This window comes from Stegodyphus dumicola, chromosome X1 (genome assembly GCF_044657685.1).
Source record: "Stegodyphus dumicola isolate Sdum_Otavi_A_Nest chromosome X1, ASM4465768v1".
NCBI lineage: Eukaryota > Metazoa > Arthropoda > Arachnida > Araneae > Eresidae > Stegodyphus > Stegodyphus dumicola.
The window spans coordinates 178,169,586-178,191,198 of record NC_140780.1 but is presented as its reverse complement, the minus strand read 5'-3'; the positions used below and the strand labels follow the sequence as shown (position 1 = coordinate 178,191,198).

The 21,613-nt window shown below is 31.6% G+C and overlaps 1 protein-coding gene and 1 non-coding gene across 5 annotated transcripts in view; both read right to left on the bottom strand.

The window, feature by feature from the left end:
* Positions 1-21,613, bottom strand: part of LOC118203800 (alpha-1A adrenergic receptor-like) — a 151,851-nt gene that overhangs the window by 96,850 nt on the left and 33,388 nt on the right. The window lies entirely within an intron of this gene.
* TRNAV-GAC (transfer RNA valine (anticodon GAC)) lies at positions 9,816-9,887 on the bottom strand. Its single transcript has one exon. It is a non-coding gene; the product is annotated as a tRNA-Val (tRNA).

The following is a 21,613-nucleotide window of genomic DNA, read 5'->3' as shown; positions in this document are numbered from 1 at the left end:
TTTTTTGAATAACAGGAATCTGTGGATCTCTTCTTTCTAATGCCTTTAGTATAAATTATTGTAATATAGCAGCTATGTTGTCTTTGAAAAGACAATACGAATATATTTTTTATTTTACTACAAAGAATAGTTTAGTTCAGATATTAAACGTTTTACATTTCTGCAAACTTTAATTTAGCGATTTTTATGCGAAAAGACGTAATCTGTCATTTTACATAAAAATCTCTAACCTTGAAAGGGGGGGGGGGAGTTTCAAATATCAAGCAGTAAAAGCATTTTTAAAATAGTCTCTGAACTAGACTCTTCTTCTTAGACGGCTTTCTTTCCTAATAAAAAGATATTGCATTTTTCTTTACAAGCAGACTTGTAGCAGCAATACAACCCACGCATTTCCAGACGAGCTGCAGACAATAGATTAAAAGTGTTACATGAGATACAATGAATCACTTCCCCTTTAGAGAATAAGAAATTCATTTTCTATATCAGTTAGCTTTATCTTAAAAGACATTTCATGATTCCAGAACCAGAGATCTACAGTAAATTTTATTTAGGTAGATAAAATTGAAGCAATTAATTATGATAAACAGTGAAAAAAGGATTCGAGGTCTTTTTAATTTAGTAGTCTTTATATAATATTGTATTTTCACATTAAAACCACCAAATTAAAATTTAATTGTTTCAGGAGGGAAAATTCATTAAAGTGCTTGAAACGTTTGGCATGCATATGCGTGATTAAAAAATAAAAATTTGAGCTTCTTAATTTTGCACATTAAACTATGCAGACATATTCGTCAAACGATTTCAATGCGTAAAAGTGTTCATATTAATTTCCAGTAAATCCATTAAACATAATTAGTTTTGTTTAAAATAATGCTTCTCCTTCTTTCTTTTCCATTTTTCACTCTTGAATTAAATTTAAATATCTTATTAATTCACAACAAATGTGTTACCACTGGTAACAGAAAGCGAGTTAAATACAGATTTCAAGTGTATGTTTAGGGTAAATTCTTTGTAGTTTCTAAATAAAAATTTTAACGAAACCTGAAATGAACTTTTAACTAAATTTAGTCGTTAGTTTTTATATTTTTAGATAAATAGATTTTACTTTTTTAATCGTACTGAAAGGCGAACCTTTTCACGAACGTTCTGCGAAACCAAAGAAAAAAATCCCCACTATTATTTTTATATGAATTTGAAAGTCAGAAAGAGCACATAGTATTTAGTGACTTGAAAGTCAGAAAGAGCACATAGTATTTAGTGACTTGAAAGTCAGAAAGAGCACATAGTATTAGTATGAAGACATGCGCTTGAATAAATATAAACATAATCAAAAATACCAACGGGCTTTTAAGAAAGCAGCGCAGAGCTTTAAGCAATAATAGTTTTTTTAAATAAGTGCACAATACTGTCTTCTATTGTAACGTTTATAGAGTCATTAAGCTATTCTGACTTAGGAATGCATGAAAAATGTTCAACGTCTTCGCCGGTACTCGAACCTGGACCTCGAATAAGCGCAAATTGCAAATTGAGCTACTGTTACACCACGAAGGCATGCTGGAAGGAGGAAGAAAATATCTTGTATATTGCCATTTTTAAAGGGTGACTGAGGATTAAGGGACCCACTCGACAAATCCTGGTGGTGACGCATTATTGTTTGCCATCTTTTAGTTGGGGCATCACTACAGAATCATTAAGGTTTTGGATGCTGGAGAAGTGAAAAAAGTGTAATGCCCTCCCTGAGAGTCAAACCTGGACCTCTCTAATACGCTCCGAGTGTGCTACCGTTACCCCCACAAAGGCACGGTGGAAGGAGAAAGAAAATACCTTATATGTTCTTTCGTTTAAGGAATCAGACTGCATGTCACATCAGTCGCGATTATACTGCAGGATTTGTGCGTTAAGATGTACTTCATGATTTTCAGCTGAATGGTTCAGTCAAGTTGCACTCTACGTTTTACAAGAAACAGGTTGATTGTAGGACTTTGCCCAATTTCATCCCAATTTTGATGGAGAATTTCCCGGTGATCAGCCGAAGGGTCTTCCACTCGTCCTCCCGTACCACCAAACCACTCGAGAGAACTTCGGCTCTCCGGGTATTTTAAATGCCAGCAAGCCGCAAAGACACTGTACACTTACGAACATCCAAGAATTCTCCTCTCATCAAACCGGGGCTCAGTGATGTGGCAGCCAGCATTGTTAACCACTATACCGATCAAAGCGGCTCAACACATTGTACCTAACGCTGGTCATTATATCGAAGAAAAGTACAAGTTTTGTGTCCCTTTCGTTTCATTTGAAAACAGAATTGCGACTCTTAATGTTCAAACTTTCGAACATTCTTGGAGGGAGAATAATTTTTTGTGGCACATTATCATCGCAAATTCTGAGCTCAATAAGTAAAACATAAAGTTAAAAAAATTCCGAAGTAAAAAAATTAATTCAGTATTACTATACATAAAGCTTACATTCATTGAAAAGCATAATGTGAGCTACGAAAATACTTTAATATTCTCTAGGGAGAAATAAAAGCAAACTCTAAAGCATTTAACAGTATAAAAAGTCATTAGCTGCTTTCAATGTTTATTTCTCTTGCTTCTTGAAGTCATCGTCTTTGTTCATATCTGGGTCATTCTTTCGATGGGCGATTAGCCTTGACCTGAGATTAACTAAATTCAAATTGATTCAAACAATTATTTATACATTTCCTTTCAACAATCTTGAATTTTTGAAAGATCTGATCAACTGGACCGCATCATTATATGAATAGGACTTTTGAATTTCTAAGTACCGACAATTCAAATTTATTTTCTGCGACGTTTTAGATGTATTTTATTTATTTGAATTCTTTTCAAATTTTTGGAAGAAGCCCAGAATAAGTTTATTATTTACCGCAAAAGAAGCTATTCCTTTTTAATGGTTAATACAACTTTTAGCCTCGACGATAATGATTATTTATAACTAGAAATTGGACGTGCAAGTGAAACGTTTGGCAACCACCTTTAAGACATTTATAGGTCGATAAATCTTTTTGCGCTACGTTTAATGCTATGTTTCCATCTGTTAGAGGCTACAAATACCTCTTTTTCCATAGCTAGAGTATCTAATTCAGTCTTATGACCAATCCGAGTGTTTTTGATTAAGCAAAACTGCTTATTACACAGAATGATATGAATTAGATTTGCTCGACCTGCAGCTTCCGAGCGGAATGCGAAGTCTGAATAATCGCTACAGTTTGTTGACAGAGGTTCATAATCCTTTTTCATCGAAAATCTCAAAAGAGACCTTTCTGTTTTACTCGGTGGTTGAATATAAGTAAAGTGTAACTTCGCTTTACAATTATTCATGCCTTTCAATCAAGTCTTCACGGTGTTCAATTTAAAATCAGCATCCATGAAAACTCCAAAAATAATCTTAGCCAAACTTATTTAAACCTAAATTTAAATATATATATATGTATATATATATATATATATATATATGTGTGTGTGTGTGTGTGTGTGTGTCTTACAAAACAGAAGCTTACAATTTATCTTGAAATAGATTATGAAAACCTAAAGAAACATTCACCAAATTTTGAAAGAGCATAAGCAGTTTGCTTTCACTTAAATTAAATCCCTGCAGTAATTATATTTTGAATAAATTAAAACAGAATTAACCAAGTTCTTATAAAATAACCTCGTGAATTACAATTACAACGGCGACATATATTTCGACTAATAACAGACTGTGGAAATAAGGCTATTTATAGTCAGTTCGTCAACAGGGAACTAACTGACTGCGCTACTCCCTACGACGAAGAATTTTACTTAAAATTAATCATTTCAGAAGCCCCTACATGTGCCTATTTAATTTGCATTTTCGATTCCTTTTGTGGAAGCGGGAGGCTTGGTCGAGGAAAGAGAGACGGGACAAATTTAAATGAAATAAAAATAAAATTAGTAAGACTAAAAAATAGAATTAGTTAGGAATCTGAGTAAAACTTTTCATACAGTTTTAGGTACGTACGAATTTTTAGACTGTATGATCTACAATAAATAAGTGCTTAACTTATGAATAAATAAGTAACTATCACATCACGTATAAAATAGATTAGGTATTGATTTGTTAATATTTTTTTTCCTTAGAAACAAAAACTGTAGCTTTTGAAAATTAGCTTAAAATAAAACGCCATAATTAAATGCATTGAGTAATGATAATAAACTTACCGTCATTTTATTTTATTTATTCTGTGAATGATTATGAGACGTGTAGTTTGTTAGATGTTTGACACATAGATCTTATCCCATTTACTAAAAAAACAATCTTTGAGCTTTAAAATATGGTTTCATGTGGAAAACCGTCAACATCAAACATTTTTCTGATGGAGAGCCTCGACGGTTTTTGAGGGAAGAAAATTCTAATAATGATGTACTTATTTACTTAAATGTTAAAATATTTTGTTCGTTAATTTCGTAATTTTCGTTTGCTAAAACTAAACAAATTAATGGTTACTTTCAAGACTATCTATGGAATTTTTTACTCTAGATTGCCATGTTTCGTTGAGGCCAAGGCCTATCAGATATCAATGTCTGTCTAAGGTTGACAATCAAGAAAATTATACGAATTTTTGCAATAATTTGGAATGTTGGTGGCATATAGATGCGGGGAACAGAAGCTTGTATACATGGGCGGTTTTAATATTCTTTTCATTTTCGTTGACAAAGATTTGATAACACTGAAAAAATGGCACAATAAGCGCATTTTCTAGAACTTATTATTTTTGAAGAAAGCAGCAGCACCAAGCGTAGCAGCGCAAAACAAGTGAAAATGATTTTACATGGAAGCTCGGATAAAGCGACTTAGATTTTGGTTTACAATGTTATTTTCGGTTTGCTTTATCTTGATTGATTATTTTTTTCCCGAACAGTGGGCTCTTGTCTTTTTTCGACTTTGGCCACTCACAAGGCCAGAATTGTGGAGGCGCCTAATAGTCGACAACCGTTACCTCCTATGACACGACGGGCAGTTACACCCATGCCTTCTCCGGAATTCGAACCCGTGTCCTTTGGTATCGCAGTGGGCTCCCCTAACCACTGTACTATCTGGGCGGCTGCTTGGTTAATATATAAGGGTGTAAAATTATTATTGTCTAAAGGCTTGATGAAATTTATGTAAGTATTATATGGCAGCTTTTAATTTTGAAGTGACACAGTTTAGAGAGGTTTATTATAAGCAGTTACTATTTTGGGTACAGAAAAGGAAATAGCCAAATTAAAATTGAGGTTCAAAAGACTGATAGACAGATAAAATCAATGAATTGGGAGTCCATAAAACATGAGGTGCAACATTATTAAAAGCAGATTTTTATTTTGCAAATCAGTGAACAGAGTTATATATATTTTTGAATGTGTTTAAATATAACCAAAACCTCCCTTGAACAAATATAAATTGTTACTTCTCAATGTATTTTAAACTAATTTCACTGTTCGCTATTCATAATGGCTTTCGATATAGGAAGATCTGGCAAAATATTTGTTAAACAGAAAAGTCTCAAGTATATTTCTATTTTGAATATGTTTAACAGTATTATCAATTTTAAGTTTAATAACATTATCCTTTTTAAGTGTTAGGGTTTTTGAAGTAGGAAACATGAAAAATGAACAGTGCCCTCGAAAGGACTCGAAACCTGGACCTCCGGAATAAGCTACGAGTGTACTACCGTTACACCAAGAAGGCATGCAGAAAGGATGGAGAATATAACTTATATACTCCCTCTTTTAAAGGGTGACTGGAGTTTATGGGAACCAATCGCCAAATCCTGGCGGTGAAGAATCATTATCCACCACCTTTTAGTTCGGGAGTCTGTCATTAGGTTATTTTGAAGCAGGAGATGTGAAAAATGAGCAATGACCTTGCCGGAACTCAAACCCAGACCTCCCGAAAACGCGCCGAGTGTGCTGCCATTACACCACGAAGGCAGGCAGAAAGGAAGGAGAAAATACCTTATAAGTGTATTAAAAATACTTAGCCATTATTCTATTAATGGTGAATTTAAACAGAAAACTAGATGAGTATACTAGCAGTTTGATTTCTTTTAATTAGTATTCCATTTCATTAGATATGAAGCTTATTGCAACATTAAATTATTTTAATAACGGTGGTACAGTTTTCAGATGTGTACTCTTGTATACTAATAATTTTGAAAGCAGTATTTCATTGTTTCTAAATTCTTACACGAAATGAGAAACAGGTACCGACAGAAAAAGTAATAACTCTTATACGGATGTGACATCTTATCTGTAACTCTTTCCAAACAGAAAAACATTTCTTGGATTAATTGGACGTAGGAGCAAGCAACCATCAAAGGTAGGAGAAAAAAGCCATCACAAGGAACATTCACTGACCTGTAGTATCACCAATTAGATATGTCAGGAAAAGCGTATATCAAAGACAGTAAGAGAGTATATTTTTTTATGGTGGATGTAAGTCTGAAGTAGGTTAATGCAGTGTAACAAGCTGAATTACTTGACAAAAAGGGGACTTTTTATTTCGTTCAGCTCTCAAAGAAATACATATTTAAAAAAATAAACATATCACTTTGATGTTAATTTTAGGTTTTATAAGCCGTTGTCAGTTTTAAAGAACACTAAATGAATTATTTCATGAATACGTACTGCGTAAAATTCTAAATTGAAAGTTTTTACATTTTATAAGTTCTTCAAATAACTTATACCAGGTACTAGTCTTTTAGAAAATTTATCACGCTTCATTTGGAAATATGTATCTGCAATTTTTTAAGTTGTTAACCATTTCCTGAAACTTACAGTATATAAAAATATCTATTTAATTAAACTACTTAATTCAACTTACTTGCTTGCACCCAAAAAACTACATACAGAATTAACTCAATTGGTTGTCAAGATATCGCTTCATTTTAATGGCGCTTCTGTTCAAGCAAGATAACTCAGAAGGTAAAGGATAACACAAACTTTATTCCTAACATAACAACTGAATGAATATAAATCAATTATTTTATTTTCTGACTGTAAAAAAATTCGCTGTTTTACGATTTCAACAACTATACGCGAAGCCACAGCACTGTTTGGAGGGAGAGAAAAACGAAATTCAACACTTACCGAACGTTCAACACTTACCGAAGTGACCAGCGTCAGTCTTCCAACTTCAGTTCGAATGAGCGGCTCTTAAAGCAAGTAGTAGTATAGAGTTCTTTGATCACATAGTTACGATTTCCTCTTAACTAGCTCACGTCTTTTGCCGTGAAATATTCATAACTCTGTACTAGCAAGTTCGTGACGAAATAAGACATTAAGAAGAGAAATAAACATAAAGCTAGCTACAATAAAAATAACATGCAGTAGTAAAAACGTTAAAGATGCTATAGCAACAAAATCATCTTAAGCTCAATCATCTTATCATCTTATCAAATCATCTTATAAGAATCCTCTTAAGCTGCGTTAACTTTGCAGGAATGTATATTAACTATAGTCATTTTATTTTCCACTTTCACGCCTGCAGCTAAAGAAAAAGCCTCTATGCCTCTATTTAACCTTTAAAACTATGATCCTACAAATCACTGTAACGTACGCTGATTCTTGTTGCTATAGTACCTTTAATATAAAGCTGACTGTTAGTAAAACCTAAATCAAATGTCACAAACTCATCTTGATTACTACGTGTTTGAAATCAGTTTTCCCTCTTTACGACAAATTTGTGCACATATTGGTTTACTACTCTTCGTGTTAAAATGATAAAATATTGATTTTTTTCTTTGTATATAACGTTTTTCTAAGTACAGCTTTTATATGATCAGTTTTCTTTCAACGTTCTAAAATTTTGCATTGCCAGCAATACGAGAAAGAATATCTTAGTGACAAATATTTGTAAATCATTTAAAATCAAAATTACCAGCATTATGTACAAAATATATGTTTATCATGTCATCTTTTAAATTTCTATCTGAATTTTTAAGCTATAATATTTTGGTTCCAGTAACCGACAACTTGCCTTAAAAATACCTTTAAAATACAGATTTTTCAAGCGTTATCCTTTATGCCTACACGTTTCGAATAAAAATAAGCTTCATGTTAAGTACATCCGATTTCATTGCAATATGAAGTGATGTTCTATGCTAGAAAACTGAAAAATAAAATAAAAACAGGCAAAAAAAAATAATAATAAAATGATGAAAACCTAAAAAAAGTTCTTTCCTTATTGCCATTATACCTAAAAATAATAAAAACTTTAAAACTTTAAAAATATTCTTGCGAGAATAAAATTACTTTCGTTTAGTTTCGGAAGTTAACACCGATAGATGTAGAGAAGGTTTATTTATAATAATTTAAGGGAAATGGAAAGAAAAATATCATTAGGCAGTTAATATAAACAGAACAATGCAGTTACGATTATGCAGGCAGTACTACCTCTCATAAAGAACCTTTACTGTCGAATCATGTAAACGGTTTCCTAGCAACAGTAGTTTATAGCATCATTCGCTTACACACAAACAGAAATTTCCCTTTTGATGGTCTTATCAGTGTTAGCATAAAATGACTAACTACTATAAAGATGATTTCACGTCGGCATAAATAGAAAGTGACAAAATTTGGAAAAGCATCTTAGAACTTAGAATACTTGCTGTGTTAATATCATAGAAGTAAAGTAATCAAAAATAATACTCCGCTATAATCGATAATTTGTTGCCAGACCCTTCTATGGTAAAAAATTGCCTTTCGGAAGTCCTCTTAATGGTTGTGGGTAATGACTGGAGTAAAGGTAATGGAGTCAACTTTAATAGCTATCTTTGCTTGTTCTCTGAAATTCAACTACTGAACGCAAACGGACAGCAAGGCCACGCGGGGTTTTATCGGAGGTTTAGAGCATTCTGTTGCCATAGATAATCAACTCTGAAGGCATAAATCTCGATTAAAAAAGAAGGTTTAAGTGCAGAATAGGAAAAGTTACCTCTAAACTATAAAGCTCCATCAAAACTTTTACGTAAGAAGAGAAAATACTTTTTAACTAAATAAAGGCAGGTATCGTAATATCGGAGGGAAAGAATTATATCTTTTCTTTATTTCGCTGCATATCTGTATAAATGAAAATTAAGTAATATTTTAAATTACCTCTTACATTTGAAGGAAAAATTACCTTCTTCCTAACACTGCTGACGAGTTATATTATTCTAAATTTTCACAATTCATAACTTTTTCCCGCAGTGTTATAAATTTATACTATGTAATAAAATATCTATCAGCTGGAATAAATAGCAAATATTGCAATTTATTACCTATTTAATTACAACAAATAATTATAAACGTTTCTTTAAGAGTTGGCTCTTTTCTTGGGTGATAAAAACTAATTTAACATATTTAATTAACACTAAAATATAACCCAAATTCGTGCAGAATAGGATTTTATTTCGCTGCAAATTTTCATACTCTATAGAGTTTTTGGCTAGACCTAGCGACAATAGAATGCCCCAGCAATTGAATACAAATTCTGATAGTCATATTGCAGAGTCATTAGGTTAATTGGAAGCAGAAAAGATGAAAAATATGCAACCGCCTTCGCCAGGAATCGAATCACGGACCTCTGGAATACCGGCCCAGGGTGCTACCGTTACATCACGAAAGCACGCTAGGGAAGTGGGAGAAATACCTTATATACTCCCCTTTTTAAAGGGCGACTAGGGTTTTAGGGGAACTAGTCGCCAAATCCTTGGTGTGGAGAATCATCATCCACAATCCTTTTAGTTCGGGCGGCACTTGTAGAGTCATTAGGTTAATTGGAAGCAGAAAAGATGAAAAATATGCAACCGTCTTCGCCGGGAATCGAACCACGGACCTCTGGAATGTCGGCCCAGCGTGCTACCGTTACACCACAAAGGCACGCTAGGGAAGTGGGAGAAATACCTTATAATATAACAGGCGGTACAGCAACTCAGCTGATGGTAAGTAAGTAAGTAGAATAGTATACATATATATATAAGGGCAATACTACTTGTTTGTTTGAAACTTTGCCGTCACCTTCAAAAATATAAAACAAGAGGTATTTTGCGGTAAGTAAATTCCTGCTTTAAAACTTCCTCACTGTTTAATTGTTAATTCTCTCTATTTTAAAATAAAAACAGTATTTCCTCTGATCCATTATATAAAGTCTCTTTTCTCAGTTAAACGTTTCCCAGATTCATTATTTCCATGAAATTAACGAACTAAATATTTAAATTAGAATTTAGTAAATGTTTTAAATATTTAACTTAACCCATATCTAACTCCAGTGTAATAACATACTTAATAATTTAGATCAGGGTTTCTTAAATTGTGAGTCATATGGCGGTCGCGGCCAAGGCGGTCGCAGGACCTGCAGCAGGGGTCGCCAAAATTTTTAGCAGTTTTAATATTTCTTTGACTTATTATAATAATTTTATAATTACCAAATATTTTTACACAATGTATCTGAAAATAGATAGAGATAAGACAATACAGATAAAAAGCAAACAAAAACGTTTCAACGCATTCTTTTTTAAATACAAACGTTCATTTTCCTTGCTTTGCACGTGACGCTGTCATTTCGTCTGTTACTTACTTAAACTTTTCACATTGTTCTGTGTCCTAAAATTAGCAATTAAAGTTAATGACCTAAAACTGCAATAGTATATTACAGTAGAAGTAAACAAATTGACAGTTTTACTCACGCGTGTGTCAGATTTGCGCAATACTTATGGAGTCCCACAAAATTTTTGTAAATATTGTGGGGTCCTGCGGTCGCGAAAAACCTCAGTGTAAAACGGGGTCGCGACAGAAAAAAGTTTAAGAAACCCTGATTTAGAAAACAATTCTCAAATACTATATTTAATACGTTATTTATTGACAGTAGAAAATATTAATTTAAGTGACAGTTTAAATTGGTAATTATCATGATAAATTATTTAACTGCTATTTGCGAACTTTTTTAGCAACTAGTCCAGAAATTATATACAGAACAGTAATTACGTTGTTTGTTAATATAAATAATGAAACAATTTCCTCTTCTTTGAAATACTCTTGTTATTGTTAACAAGTTCTGAAACTCTTATAGTTTCAGTAAACTTTCTTAAATGTTCTTAAATCTTTTTCTAGGCTGTTTTGGGTTAAATGATGAATAGTAAATAAATACGCAAATCAGCTACAAATAAACGTTTTTAAAGAAAAACTGAGAAAGACTTCTGCTGTAGGAAATTGAATTCCTGAAAAAGAGTATTGAAATAAAGCTGCATTACTTATGATCAATACAAGAGTCGAAAGTTGCTTACGCTTTTGTTCCATCGATGCAACAGCTCATCTTAATTAAAATATAATCTGCAAAACTTTGAACTAAGTACTACAATCTGTTTTGCGTTACAGGTTTTAAAAATGTGCGGAAGTGCTATTAGTTTTAAGCTTTAGCGAAAACGTTAGACATTCATATTTTTTTTTCCAAATTTATGCTCCTTTGCACATAAAATTCAAAATCTTTTTCCAGTTTGCTATGCGGACGTGTGTTCTATTTTATTTAGATAAGTTGTATTTCATCTCAGGGTCGTTACCAGGAAATATTTTCTAAGGAGAATATGAGAAGTAGCTCGGCTTCATGTTCTTTTTAAAGCCAAAGCTATGCGAAAATGTGAATATGAAAGCAATCCTTGCTGACAGGAAATATATGAGCTAAAAGTGTTCTCGAACAATATATTCCCATTGGTTGTTCTTGTTATCATCATTTGGTTTAAAGGATGGAAATGAAAAGGCAGAATTTACACGTTTATGAGTAAATTTTACCTTGATCTAGGAAAGTGCAGTCTTAAAATCCTCCATAACCTTATCCTGCAAAGTATTTAGTTCACTTTACTTATTTTGCAACTTAAAGACATAGTATTAAGCATGTACTACATAATATTGCTTGGTTCTTGGAAAGTATATAAGACATAGTAATCATTAGCACTAAGAGTTTCTTGTTCATTTGAATTTTAAAATACACTTTTAAGACCAAATTAATAAAAGGACCTCCTTTTTAGAGAATTTTAAATTTATATTTACTGCATGATAAAATGTATGCCTATTAAGCATTTTAACTCATATTTGGGCTATTCGCGAACATTGTAAGCAAGTGAAAACATTTTTATTACTATTATTATTGGTGATGATGAAGTGTAATCTAATATTTAAAAAGAAAGTTAATTGAATATGAGACTTATATTCAAATTTTCTATTAACACTCCTGTCTTAGACTAAATGGATTAGTTTTATGAGACACGGAAAACAGTTATTTACGATTTCACAAAAAATGAATTCAGGGCTCATTTCCTTGATTAAAGTTTTATTTTGCATAACAGCTACATACGTTCTTTTCACTTGGAGGTGAGTGAAATGTTCTTGCTTTAACCAGTTAGCAGTACTTTTAATTTGAAGTATTATTTTCTTAACTTTCGCTTTTTTCCAATGGTTGCATATTCTTTACGTCACAGGTTTTTATCAAATGCAGCCTTATTATATTTGCATCCCAGTTTCATTCAGAATTAACATTCCCTACCAGAAACAAAGCTTTGTTCCAAGCATATGGAGTAATATTTAGTTTCTAAACCTTGGATTAACTTAGAATGAGGTAAAATAAATGTTATTAAAATGCAACATGCAAAATGTTTCCGACTGTAATGTTGAATCTGAAACGTTAATAAAATAGTTTAGACCATTTTTGGAAATGATCAAGAGTTATATTTACTTGGACATTAGAAAAGGCTGTGCGTTTTCGAAGCAACCTTAAATCATCCCTTAAATAATTACAAGGAAGAAACTTGACATTAATGACATAACGCTGATAATACATATTTGCTCTTTATCTCAAGAAATCATTGGCCATCAGGCAATATATGTAGGGAGAAGATTCTTTTTAACTAAGCAAAGAAATAGTTTAGGATGTTACATTAAATATAGAGAAACCTTAGCAACAAACCTCACAGCCTTATTAAAAAACATAAATAATGCTGTAATAATAGTGATAGTAATTGTAACAGAAAAGAATAACTTTACGCACTTTTAAAAATCCACTTATGCAATATGTCTCCATGTTCGCCCAGTTACGAACATTTGAACAGCTATATGACAAACATAGTAGGGCTATTTGATGATTAAAAATTCTTCTAGCAGTTCACTTTAAAGAAGTAAATGATGCTATTAAGTGACTAAAATCCGCGAGACTACTTCTTCCAATAATGTTTGCCTTCCGTGAAATCCCTTGGCTTTGGTTTTCTTGCTTAGAATAACAAAAGGTTCAAAATCCTATTAATTACTATTTGCGTAAAATTATTAATGCACTTAGATTTTATTTAAGAGAATGTTTAATTTTAAACTTTTCTTCGATATCAAAATTAAAGACAGCATTTAATTTGTAATCCTCACAGCCACATCCATTATTTTGTGAAAACAGTAAAGCGAAGTTCGATACTTTGTAATAAAATACTTCTGTTATTAAATAGCTTAAAAGGTTTTTTTTGAAAATCTTTAATGGGTGAAAGTACGAAAAATTCAAATCTGCCTCCCCGAATCATAAATAACCATAAAAATATAAAAAAAAAAAATATTGGTTTTGATGAAAAGCCTTTTGCCTATATCTGATGACGGTAAATTTTGACATAGATATCTTACATGCAGTTTAAGGCTATTTAAATCTTGTACCACAGTAAAAGACATTCTGGCTTTCTTTAACATTCCATCGGTTAACAAAAATAAAAGAATTAAGCTATTAATAGCGTTGTTTCTAAACTAGCTTACTTAATTGCGGGAAAATTTGCTAGAAGTGTAAACTAGAGACAAAGAATTCCTTCGCGGAGAAATTTCTAAGGACGATTGATTCATGTGTGTGACGTACGGAGAAAACCGATGTCTTTATGTGAAATCAAATTCTCACTTTTTGTGAACAAGTTTTCTAACTTTTAAATTCCAACAATATTTACTTTTTTTAAGAGTTTTCTTCTTTTTTTTTTTTTATTTCAGCTGCGTTTTTTATAAATACACAATTCTATAAACAAATTATGAAGAATATCTGTGCGTTCAAAAACTGAGAAAGACTTCTGCTGTAGGAAATTGAATTCCTGAAAAAGAGTATTGAAATAAAGCTGCATTACTTATGATCAATACAAGAGTCGAAAGTTGCTTACCCTTTTGTTCCATCGATGCAACAGCTCATCTTAATTAAAATATAATCTGCAAAACTTTGAACTAAGTACTACAATCTGTTTTGCGTTACAGGTTTTAAAAAAGTGCGGAAGTGCTATTAGTTTTAAGCTTTAGCGAAAACGTTAGACATTCATATTTTTTTTTCCAAATTTATGCTCCTTTGCACATAAAATTCAAAATCTTTTTCCAGTTTGCTATGCGGACGTGTGTTCTATTTTATTTAGATAAGTTGTATTTCATCTCAGGGTCGTTACCAGGAAATATTTTCTAAGGAGAATATGAGAAGTAGCTCGGCTTCATGTTCTTTTTAAAGCCAAAGCTATGCGAAAATGTGAATATGAAAGCAATCCTTGCTGACAGGAAATATATGAGCTAAAAGTGTTCTCGAACAATATATTCCCATTGGTTGTTCTTGTTATCATCATTTGGTTTAAAGGATGGAAATGAAAAGGCAGAATTTACACGTTTATGAGTAAATTTTACCTTGATCTAGGAAAGTGCAGTCTTAAAATCCTCCATAACCTTAATAATTAAATGCTAATTAAAACACAAAGGTTTTACTGCGCGACAAACTGTTGCCGAGCATTTTGAAGAGATAAAAAGTGGTTTTAATGAATCTACAATCAGTTTCCTTTTCAATATTCTTGTTATCTCTAAATTAAAAGTCATCTTAATCTCATTCATTTATTTCTTTACTCCTTTTAGATCCTTAGTCTCGTGAGATAAATTATAATAAGCAACATAATACCGAAGACTCTCTTGAAAAGAAAACATAATTTTATTTAAAAAACATGTAGTTCAGCTCAGATTTCTTTCTCATCCGGTGAGGCTTATCTCAGATAAAAGCATCTCTACTTTTGTAAAGAATATTTCGCTACACATGCATCGATTATTTAAAAGTTTTGAATAAAAGTTATGCTTTCATTCAATTCATGGATAAAGTAATTTCACTGAGAAATTCACACCTCTTTTTTATTTTCCCTTTCTTTGTGTGATTTAATGATGCCTATTTTTATTTCCTCTGCGTGAGGCTATTTCACTAAATTTGCTAGAGCCAAAATAAAAAGGCTTTTCTCCGTTTTTCGGTTTTCGAATTCTGTTCACGGCCTTTTCATTTTTATAAATCTTAATAAAATGATTTTAGAAAACTGTGAATTTCGCTTTAAGAATTGAGATCCATTCTCGGAAAACAGCGTTGAACTTATTTTTGAGCCAGTTAATTTAGTTTACGGTTGTGGAGGGGGGTGGAGAATATAGCACAATTTGTGAAAGCAAGCCTTTATTGAATAAATTTATTAAATACCAGATTCTGTTTATTTTTTTACATCGGACTGGATTATGCACCGAATGATCCCTTTAGAATACTGACCTTTAAATTCACATTATTCCTGACTGCTAATCGAATTCTAGTTTTTGAAGATTTTCATTTCTTTACCATAAAAATGTTAACTTATGAACTACTTATTGTCATCTGTCTTTAAAATAAAAATTTTAAATTATAAACTATTTTTTAGAGCAAAATGTTACAAGAAACTGCAAAATCCCTCATAATTCATAGACAATACAGTGGCTATCACTTAATAATTAATTGCACTAAATAATATTTCTTAGAGATCTATAAGGTAAATAAAAGTAAAAATTACAAATTGATGATTTAAGCACGAAATACTGTTGAATTTTTCTTTCTTAAGCATTGTAAAACTGAATGAAGGATGCAAAAATTCGGAATGGTTTATTTTAATAAATTACGCTGAAGTAAACCAATTCGAGTTTCACTCAAATATTAAAGAGCTAAATATTAATATTACGTGAGATTTAAATTTGTTTTTATGAGATAAAGAGAAGCTTAATAATATGAGTTTCACTCCCACGAGGATAGTTTGACAAGTAGAAAAATTTGTAAACACAAAGAATAAAAGAAGCAGTAATGTATAAATTTGAGAATAAAATGTAAACAACACGACAAAATAGAAATTATTTTAAACACGAGATAAAAAGAAATATTTGCTAGAAAATTGAAAATGTATGAATGTTAAAGTAAATACCAGTACCACACAATAATAAAGCTGAAACATTCACGAATGTTTCTTAGTCTACAAAGCATAAAAAAAGAAAAGCAATATGAAAATTAAAATAAGCAAAAGAAAAGATAATGAAATTATACACATTTATGTTCAATCAGAGAACGTCGCATGCATGTTTTAATTCATTTTATCTTATTTTATCTCCCTTACTTAATTAATTTTCTGTGGTAATAGTAGCCATATTTAAACTTTTTTTTAAGATCAAGGAAAGATTTTTCTTAATTTTTTGATTATCAACATTTCTAAAGTATCTTTTCCCATAACAACAGCAAATGACAAAACTAAAAATATTCTTAAAGCAATTTCTGAATTCAGGTGGGATCAAATTAAGCTGTGTTCTCGGATTACCTTTAAAAGATCTAATCTTTCTGTAGCTACCAGAATTAGAAATACAAAGAAAGTGTAATGAAAGTAAAAATAAAGGTTATAAGAAATTTTCGCCCTCCTTCCAGCATGCCTTCGTAGTGTAACGGAGCACACTCGACGCCTATTCGACAAATCTAGGTTCGAGTCCTGGCGAGGGCATTGCATATTTTTCATGTCTCTCGCATTAAAAAAACAATAATAACTCTGCAATATATAATTTATAAATTCATCTCTATTGAAAAACAGTGTAATAATGTTTGAGAAGAGCACAAAATACCTACTAATATTGCGAAAACATTTTTATGCATTCAAAGTATAGCTCTTCTATTAAATCTCATCGATGTTGGCATGTTAAATATTATCACTTATTTTTTCAAATGTAGCTTGAGATGGAAATCGAAGTACTATAAATTTCAAAAGGTATTGTCTAAGAAAATACATATTTTTAAGAATAACATTATTTGTTGCATTTAAATGCATATTTTAATAATAACATTATTTATTGAATTAAAATGCATATATAATATATAACATTATTTATTGCATATTTTAATACTAACATAACTTATTTCATTTAGATGTTTTAAGGTTTAAAACAAATTATTCCAAGAAAAGAAAACTAAATTATCTCACTGATTCAAGAATTCTTCCCAGATCACTGGAAATTTGATGTAGAGTTGAAATAAGTTGCTTTAATAAGAGAAAAGATATACAGTCGATTCTGATCTTTTAAATTGCAGGAAATGTGGCACTAATCAGCGATGTTTTCTTGACTACAAATATCAAGTAAGGAGTAATAAACAGAGAAATTATTTTATGCATATTATATAATAGAAAAAACATTCGTTCAAAAATTTCTCCTGTAATATTTTGCACTCATTCTCATATATTTAATGATAAAGGAACGTGGCAGTTTCTAAAACCTAATGAAAGATGATTGATTCCCAATTCAATTAAAACTACTTTAAAACTTGAGATGCTCACTTCCAAAATAAACTGTTTTAAATGGATTTCTCATACGATGCAACGAATTTTCATCACAAAATATAAATCCTCTGACGGTTATGCTTTACATAATTTATCTGAAGTACGATTTCTTTCATTTCCTTGAAAACATTTTACCTTTTCCTTCAAAAGCACAGAAAATATTTACTCTGTGTGCTACTAACTAATATTACGCTACCCATTTTTGTTTCCAAATAATAAAGTACGAATATTATTATATATATTTATTCTTTATTATTCGGAAACAAAAACGGGCTAAATAAAATAAGAAAATAGAAGTAAGGATATCTTTTCTCTCTCTCTTTCTATTTCATTCAGTTTCTTAATAGGCCCACCAGCGGTCGAGCGGTAAAGTCGCTGAACACTGGTAGTTCAGTCCGAGGTTCGAATCCCGCGAACGGGCTGGCTGCACGGGTGTTTTCGTGGTTTTCCCCATGTGTAACGTGTATACGAACCAGTTTCCCTTAGAAATTCCTCCACGAAGGCCTCCCTCCCCTTAGACAGATAGCCCTAGTGTGCTTTGATATAATGAAATACACCACACCACCAGTTTCTTAATAAGTAAAAGATTATTATCCTCTTATAAATTCTATCTTCTTGAATTTTCCCCTTTATTTCATGATCACGACGATTTTAGGGAAAGAATCCTACGTCTTATAGCCTTCTTATCAACTTCTCCAGACTTTGGAATCAACAAAATTTAATTGCCCTCATTTCACAGAAACATTTCAGTTACGAAGACCCATGTCTTGTTCGAGATCCGTAGACGAATTCGTCGTATGCAGTTAGACTAACCAACATAACATCCATGGTAGCCATAGGCTAACGAGATGACTTCTTTCGTTCTGGCAGTTTCTTCTTAAGTAACAATGCTTATAAAAATAGATGAGAGATAAAAAGAAATTAACATTTGATATATTTGAATCTTAAAACGTTCATAGTCTTAAGTATGAAAATAAGGACCCAGTTAACAAAGTTTGCCACAATATGATAAATTCTTAGACCCAAACGACAAGGTAAAAGATATTCAAATGACAGAGGTATTTTAAAAGCAAAGCTAAGAAAGTGAATAGATTGAGAAATAACAATCTGCGACTTCTTTTTTACCTTTATCATGTTTTCGAGGAATGAAGCCAATTGCTTTTGTGAATAAAGTGTTCATAAAATTATCTACCGCCTCATTCCATCGTTGATGTAACGCAGAATCTGTTGCGTATTAAAATATCTAAGCTTCCATTTAGAGCTTCCATGTAAGACTACATGTAGAACAAATGAAAGACTCTTCCCTTAAGCCATTTATGTTCCAGTAAATTGTTATTTTCCAGGCTAATAGCCGTCATTTCGAAGATTTTATTATGCACCAAGCTTTTCCAGATTAAAATGTGTGGCGGATTTTATGTTAATACATTTGACCTACATTTACTGTATTTGACGAAAGTAAGTTTCTGTTCAGATTCCAGTAATCTGAATGATTTAAGGTTTGGCCGACATTAGAAAATTAATGTTACGTTTTGAATATTTATGCGAGTCGAAGCTTAATTATTATATAGATCTAAGGAGATAAAATTTCATCGCGTCAGAGTTTTCTTTTATTTGTCATGCTGCTACAGATACAGACAAAAGCAATAAAAGTAAATTACTGAGATGCTATTGTAACAGCCGCGAACACACTTTTAAGATATGTAAAGTCTTGCAGTGATTTGATAACCTAACTGTATTACCTATATTTTAATCTAAACTTCAGTAAAAGTAATAACTATATTTAAAGAAAGTGCTCGGAATATGTGTAAGAGGACCTGAGTTTGGAAATCCCTGTATTAACAGCTGATGCTTAAAAGGACTTTATGATGTCTATAATTATTTTAAAAATACCTCTTTCAGTTTGCTTGATTCGAAAAAAGCTTTAAGAAGCTTTCTACAGTTTAGGGCATTCTACAGTTTAGGGACTCTACATTTGGCTGTAGGTAGGCACCCATAACTACTCAGTCAGACTGCTCTAAGTATCTTTGGGTTACAGAAGGCCAAAACTGATAAATTTAAGTTGTTCCAGGTCCTCTCGTTATTAAAGTTTAAAGATGTCATCACCGAAACTAATCTACTCCTAATTAGGGAACAATTGTCTGATATCTAGCTTCAGTTAACACTGTAAATAAGAACCAGCCATGAAACAAACGTCCTTATTTTGTTCCTGGTAAGCTCTGAAATTTGACTCTCTCTAAACCAGATGTAACCCTAGAGTAGAAAGTAAAATAGTAAAGAAGAGCATAATTCTAAAGTAAAACAGAAAAGTGTAAGCTCATAACTTAAATTTTAAATTACACTGGAGAGCAAAACAGTTAAATTCAAACTAAACATTTGTTGGAGATCCTGAAAATTAACAGGCGAAGTTAAATTACTTATTCATAAAATAAATATGCTCTAAAAATCTGAGTGAAAATGCCTATGTAATTCTAGAACGCACGCACTAGAACGTTTTCCTAACTCGCTTTAACAAAGATTAAGCCCTACTTGAGAAACTGTGCCAACGCAACGTTTTTTAGACTTAAACTTTATTTTAAGTTTAAAACTTAGACTTAAATTTTATTTGAGACCATATTCCTTTCTACAACTACAATTAGGTAAAGAAAAGGAAAAGACTATAGAGAGAAAAAACTCGATATCAATAAACCAATAGCAATAGCAAATGTATTATTCTAAAATAATTTCTCACTCTTTTCCCCTGTCTTCATTATTTGTTCATTTTCATTGAGTATCGTGGCAGAAATCTTGCATATGTTCTCAGAAAAATTTTCTCCGTTTGTGCTCAATAACGAAGATAGTAAAAATCAACTAATCTTAAAATAAAGACCAATCTTAAACTAAAGATGCTCAGATTAATTTTGAAAATTATCAGACTGCCTGCTTATTTACTTTGGCGTTTTCAATTTCTGTTTAATACGTTTATACTCAACAGGTTTTAAATATAGTTGACCGAAAAATTGAAAGTGTTAAAGAAACTGAATTATGATTCTGATCTACATATCTTTCGGTTCCATTTAAGGAGAAAACTGCACAAAAGATCTTAAATGAATGCAGAAATCTCAACTTGTAACTAACTTTTCTTGGACTGCGGTCAAAGACTTAGTATAATATTAGTTAATGAAAACTGTAAATAAATAGCTTACTTCACAATTTTTTAATCTACTCACTTGCGTCTGAAATTCTTATTAGGTATTCATCACTTTTACACCCTTTCACGGCAACTTACTTTTGGACAAAACTATGAATTCATGTTATACAAATTTTCCTTAATTTTTCAGCATATGAATTACAGCTTGCACGTCTAATATCTGATTACATCCTGCACGTTAGGAAAAAGACTGATCTACAAAAATACGATATTTTAATAAAAGTTTTTAAAACATTCTACACTTTTTGGTTACTAAGCAAAATGTTTTTCATTTGTTTTGTGGTAACATCTCTTTCAGTGAGCCGTAAAAGACAAAAGATTACAGGGTTGAATGTTACAATAATAATAACCATCACTCTTTTGGTCTAATCACAAGCATCCGACTCGACTTTTGAATACGTTTCCTGCAATATTTCTAAACGAACATATGCTGAGCCGTAAGTAAGGCAATGATATCGATCTTATGGATAGATTACTGAATCACAGTTTTGTAAACGATAACACAGATACTGTCATCAAGGAAGAGAAAGAAAACTGAAACGTAAATAAATACCGCTGGCTAACTATCAGTCCTTGGTTTAAAAGAATGAATATATTTTTGAGACAGGAAAGAGTGAATAATGATATTTTTAAAGAAAATGTTATAAATGAACATACATCATTAAAATACAGAGCTTTCAGCAACAGAAAGGTGTTAAATCTGATTATTTTAAATGAGCCATGATGTTTCAAGATAAAAATTATCCTTGTAATTTTATAGAAATCAGAAATTAATATTTCCATATTTAAAACTGTCTTTCCTT